The 6,079-nt window shown below is 27.3% G+C and overlaps 1 non-coding gene across 1 annotated transcript; it reads left to right on the forward strand.

Moving 5' to 3' along the window:
* Positions 1-5,485: 5,485 nt before the first annotated feature.
* Positions 5,486-5,557, forward strand: Trnad-guc. The gene has a single exon. It is a non-coding gene; the product is annotated as a tRNA-Asp (tRNA).
* The last annotated feature ends 522 nt before the right edge of the window (positions 5,558-6,079 follow it).

Genomic DNA, 6,079 nt, shown 5'->3' on the forward strand with positions numbered 1-6,079 from the left:
ACAATAGAAACTTGCCTAATCTGAAAAATAAAAAAGTGGGTAGTTAGTACTTTTTGCATTATATATATTATAACTTATATATAGATATATTTAGAGTTGTATTGTATATAATTCTAAACTATATCACATGCAGTATAAAGTTAAATACATTTTTGTTTTATACAAATATTAAAATTAAGCTATGTAGTGGGATAAAAACTCTTATCTTGCTTTCAGGAGTAACAAGTGCCTCCGAATAATCGGTTGTATTAATAGATAATTAATTATACGTGCGGTCCGTAATTAGAGATTATATAATCATAAGTTGCAACTAATTTGTAAATAAAAATATTACGTGTAAGCAACATCGGTATTTCCAAATAAAACATGTGATATCCTATAATTTATTGTTTATTTCATGCCACCACTCAATTTAATCATATAAAGTTTGAAGGTACAATCACAACAAATGCTAATAAAAGTATTATTTTTTTTAATCTACACTTCACGCTTATTATAATTTTAATCGTTACTTCCAGGACTAATTTCATCTCCTTACTACTACTGTAACTAATATTCAGACAGTGGAATTTCTTGGAAGACTCAGCAAAAGCTGAAAAAGTACAACTCTTACAAAAGTTATTGCAGACCATCTGTCCGAAGTTCAAGTGATGTCAAGTGAAATACTTTTAAGAAGATTCCTTAGCTAATTTTATAGACTTAATTTCCGAACTATAATATCAAAATTTTAAAATAATTGCGTTTTGTTCTGTTGATCCAGTTTTAGTTTATTACTTTATTTGGTTTTAAACATGTATTTAAAATAATTATAATTAATGCATTACAAAATTCTAAACCAATTCATCAATAAAATAGATTATTGAAGTAATATGGGCTTATGCAATATAACGCGAGATTGTTAACATGATAACTGTCAAAATGTTTAACATATCCAGACTTAACTTGTTAAAAAGGCAGCACTTGCACATAGCTTGGATGAGTTCGTTAGTTATCCAAATAAAAAGTTTCAAGATGGCGGCTGTTCACATTCGAGCAAAATGTTAACTCAACTAATTCCTATCATAGATCAATACCAATTTACTTTTTACATACATTATGTATTTATAATTAAATTTTATACTTTCATTTTTTTCGATATCTCTTAAGGTTTCAAATGACGGCCATCTACTATTTTGAAAACGAATGGTTATATATTTTATTATGCATTATAGCGCAAAACAAAAAATGGTTGTAGAATTCTTAGGTCCTTTAATGTAATGTTTGTTCAAACTGTTTTTTTTTTTTTATATCACGTATGATTTCAAAATTATCGGACTTGCATAGTTTTAAATAGTATACAAAATTGTGGAAATAATTATGAACACGATAACTACAGTAGTTTTTAACAGATACATAATAAAATTCTTACAGTATTTGTATATAGTTTTATAACGACTTGGATTGTATATATTAATATTCAGACATCCAAGACGATATAAAATGTTTTTTGATTAGTAAGCTCCTAGTGCAATTTATTACTAAATTTGTTAACTATTAAATATTAGCTGGTTTGTCTAAAATAAATATCATAGTTCTAAATAAAAACAATGGATTTATTTTAAACTGACAAATTAATAAGTTCAACGTTTTAGAATTTTCATCACCGTATTTTCCACAAAGAATTGACAAACCGTTTAGTAAATTTAAAAGTTTCTTTGGCAAGAAATAAAAATATTAATCAAATATATCAAACTAAAATCAGAACTCTCTTTTAAAATAAAATAATAAAGTTTTAAAATAAAAATCAAATACCACTTGGAAATAACTAAAATAAAAATGTTCACTTCTAAGTACACACACAATTCAAAAAATAAAAATTTAAACTTCTCTTTTCACTAGTTGAACATTAACTTTCAAGTCTCTGAAATTCAGATTACAACTCTCTCAAAAAATTATTAAAGTTCAATTAATTACCAATTAACAATTCAAAATAAAACAGTTCCTATTAAATGTTAATAAATTTCCAAATTTCAATTAAAGTTCAATTTTAATTCACTTTTCTTGCAAGTTCGAACCAACTGTAACTTGTATAAATCTTTTATGCTCTATTGTTCATCGGGAATTAATTATGCAGATTGCTCTGTAGTTTCTATGAATTTAATTTTTTCCTATAAAAAAGATAACAAAATTAATGTAATATCAGATCAGGAAGACTATTTCAATAAAACGCATAATAAATTTGGCGCTTACCTCAAAACCCCTCGCGGAAAAAATTAAGAAACACGGTGCACTGTAATACACTTTATTCACGAAAATTAAAAAAAGCAGGGCGAAAATTTATGAGTTGACGCTTATATACTCCCCCTCCAATCAACTCTGCTGGACATCCGTGGTGTTCTCTCATTGATCCAGGTGTATCAAACAAGGAGAACAATAGTCGTAACAAGACAAGTTCTAATCAATTCAAGGCAGTCAATCGCCTTCCTAACAATTTAAAACTACCAGTACTAACTTGCCAAAGGATTACATGTTCGTTTTTACCCTGACTTTTCACAATCTAATTTACAATTAAATCCCAATATTTCGTTCCCAAAATTTTAATTTAATTTAAGTTTTAATAAAAAATAAATCAATTTAGCTTTAAAAACGCTACAAGTTTGCATGAGTTTGTTAATCATCTTTAACCTAGAAAACGCTTCAAGATGGTGGTCATTCACATATTGACAACATTTTTATTTTAAATATTCACAACATTTATACTTTTTATAAAATTCTTAAGTAATTATAAGCCAAATGTATTCCTATTTATTTTTCAATAACATTTCAGGTTTCAAGATGGCCTATTAAAGTTATTGAAATATATAATTTAACCGTTATAGGTGAATATTTTTACAAACATAATTTCAGATTAACTGTAACTAAATCAAATCCACGTTTTTGCAATGAAATGTATATATCTGTATCGAATTTCGTCTAGTAACGTTTTAATATTATGGACTTTTAAATATTAATTTAGTGATTTAGTGTGTTTTAATAATTACACTTCTATGAAATAGACTTGTAAATAACATAATTTATAGATTATTACGGTTATATTACCATGTCAACATTGAGTGTTATTGTCCCATCGGTGTTGAGCGAATCAAACATTTAAATCAATAACACATTTTCAGTTTGACATATCGATATGAAAGCCTCATGTGAAATCTATTCTTGTTCTGTGAGACCAGAAAGTGTAAATTTTACTTTTTGGGAGATTGTATACACTACTTTTACTGTGTTGTAATTAAATATTATTTAAAAAGCATGTGTTATATTTATACTGAACGTTGTCGTTACTGCCAAAGGATTATTTATTCAATTTTTCCTTTTCCAATAAAGAACCAAAATAAATTATAGTTCGGTTGATCTTGGAATTAGGTACAACCTCCAACTTCAATGTATATTCTTTTATCATACACACTCTTACTACCCATTATATAATATATAATAAAAATTATATATTATACTAATAAAAATGGACTAGAGTATCGTGCTATTTGTTGCAGATTACTATAACCTACAACTACAAAACTTAATGTATTTATGTATAATATTGTTCTACTTTCCTTATCAACAATATTAATTTTAATTGTGTTATAGTACATTACAGTCAGTTGTTTCCAATAAACACAAGTATAATGAATAATTCATCCGTCTAATTTACCAATGAATATTAATATAAAATGTGACGGATTATAATAAAGTATTTCGGAGTTGGCTATGAATTACAACCATAATGTTCTTTATTCCTGTATTGTATACATTATTTGACAATGAATATTAACTTTAAGTGGTTCGTAACACAAATATGTCCTTTGGTGTTTAAAATAGCTTGTAGCCATAGATATAATTAACAGGTATAATCATAATACACTTTATTATTATATCATATTATGCATTGTGTTATTTACTAAGAAGTAGTAATTATAAACGTTTGGAGCACAATGTAGTCTGTTAGAGCTTAATTTATTATGGCAGCTTTGTTTGTTTGTTTACAGACAAACTACGAGTATCTGTATAAAGATACAATACAGCTGATAATTGCTCAATAGGAGCTTGTAATGTGTACTGTGTATGTGGCCAAAGATAGGTATATCTCCCGTTTATTGCCCTTGGGGCAGGCTCTTATTTACAAACTTTTACTTATTTATTTTATAAGATTATATCCTGTAGTCACTGAACATAATATTATATAATGTACAGACGGTGTAATGAATGTTAGTACTTTACATTACATTGTTACGAACAGGTTAACTCTTAGATTTACTGTTACTTCAGCTGGAATATATATATATATATATATATATATATATATATATATATATATATATATATATATATATAAATTTACCATTATCTTTCGTTTATTACATGATGCAGTTTTTGAACCTGATTCAATAGTAAAACATAACATTCAATAAATATTTACGATCTGACTATGATGACATTACTGTTAATTGTACGCAGCAATATATAAATGTAAGTTTGTAAGAGCATCTTTTATTTTTTTATGTCATTACATATGCTACTATTAAAAAATACTCCTTCATAATGTGTTTATATTGCAATATGTTTTTAGAAACCTATAACACTAAAAGTAAACTAAAAGGGTAAGATTTATTCCAAAGTTAAGAATTTCAGTGTAATAAAAGTTAGTATATCTTTAACGAATACAAATTACAAAAACCTAGCAAACTTTTTTTAGCTGAAAAATAAGCATATTTAATTAATCTAGATAACTTGGTTACTTGACCTAACTATAAACAATGTAAGTTTACTGTGAAAAATAATGGAAAGTTTTATTTCTAAATAAATAAAATTAATCAAAAGAAATCGAGTTTTGTGCAAAAGCAGTTCACTGATATAGACATGATTGTAGAAGCACACCTTTGACTTTTGAACTCCCTGTGGCTGACACAGATCCTTATTTATGGATGAACTGTTCACATTCCTTCACATTTCGTTTCGGAAGTATCGGATCAGTAGATTCAGCGAGTTGTGACGTTCAGGATATCACTGGCTTTCGGATTTTCCTTCATATACGCTACTGTTATATACTCATATCAAAGTTCCCTAATGTCACAGCATGTTAAAATTGCATATTGGTAAGAGAAGTTACGCAAATCTCAATGACAATGACAAATAACATTATTTGTATCATACTGTAAAATGGACGGAATTTAGGGCCATAATGTCTTGTCTTACAATTACTCTCAATACAAAAATGTATTAAGTCAAGAAAAAGTACTACAAAATTTGATAAAATAACAAACGTCTTATTACGTATCAGTATAAGGGATCTCAAATGTAATACGTATAACTTATTCGTACAATCATTAGTACACTATCCAACTGAAAATCGTAACTATTAAGAAAAACATTTATGATACAAACGAATAAATAACCATATCGTTATAAAAGATTTTGCAGTCTCACACCAATGAAGGTCACCTCACATAGCAAGTCTTCGGTAGTATAGTGGTCAGTATCCCCGCCTGTCACGCGGGAGACCGGGGTTCGATTCCCCGCCGGAGAGTCCGCCTTTTGCACCATCTACTGTGAAATTATCTGATCGATATACTTTAAGAAAAGTGGTTTATTTTTATAACTTTTAAATTAATAAATAGTTTTAATGATACTTACCGTTTATTATTATTAACATTTTTATTGCATTTGTGTATTTTATTTTATATTTGTAACAAAAAATATGTAAGAGTGTTACAAAATATTATTTTATGTAATTACATAACCAAAATAAAATGCAAATAAACAATTAGAATTTTATTAATTTTATATAGAGTTTTAATTAATGTTATAAGGCTGCATTTACATTGGCTATAAATTGAGAAACTTTTGTGGCGAACAGTAGAAATTGCTAATTTAAACGGCGCAATAGCATTTAGGAGTATTGTTGAGACTAGTGTATGTACTCGCCGTAGACCGAACAGCCCTAGCTTGTTGCTTTAAAACACATTCACTGCTGTAAAAAATCACAATTAACAACAATAACACAGGTTTACAAAAAAAATATTTTTTTTCCTGTAACATTGATCAAAAT

The sequence above is a fragment of the Homalodisca vitripennis genome, chromosome 5 (genome assembly GCF_021130785.1).
Source record: "Homalodisca vitripennis isolate AUS2020 chromosome 5, UT_GWSS_2.1, whole genome shotgun sequence".
Lineage (NCBI taxonomy): Eukaryota > Metazoa > Arthropoda > Insecta > Hemiptera > Cicadellidae > Homalodisca > Homalodisca vitripennis.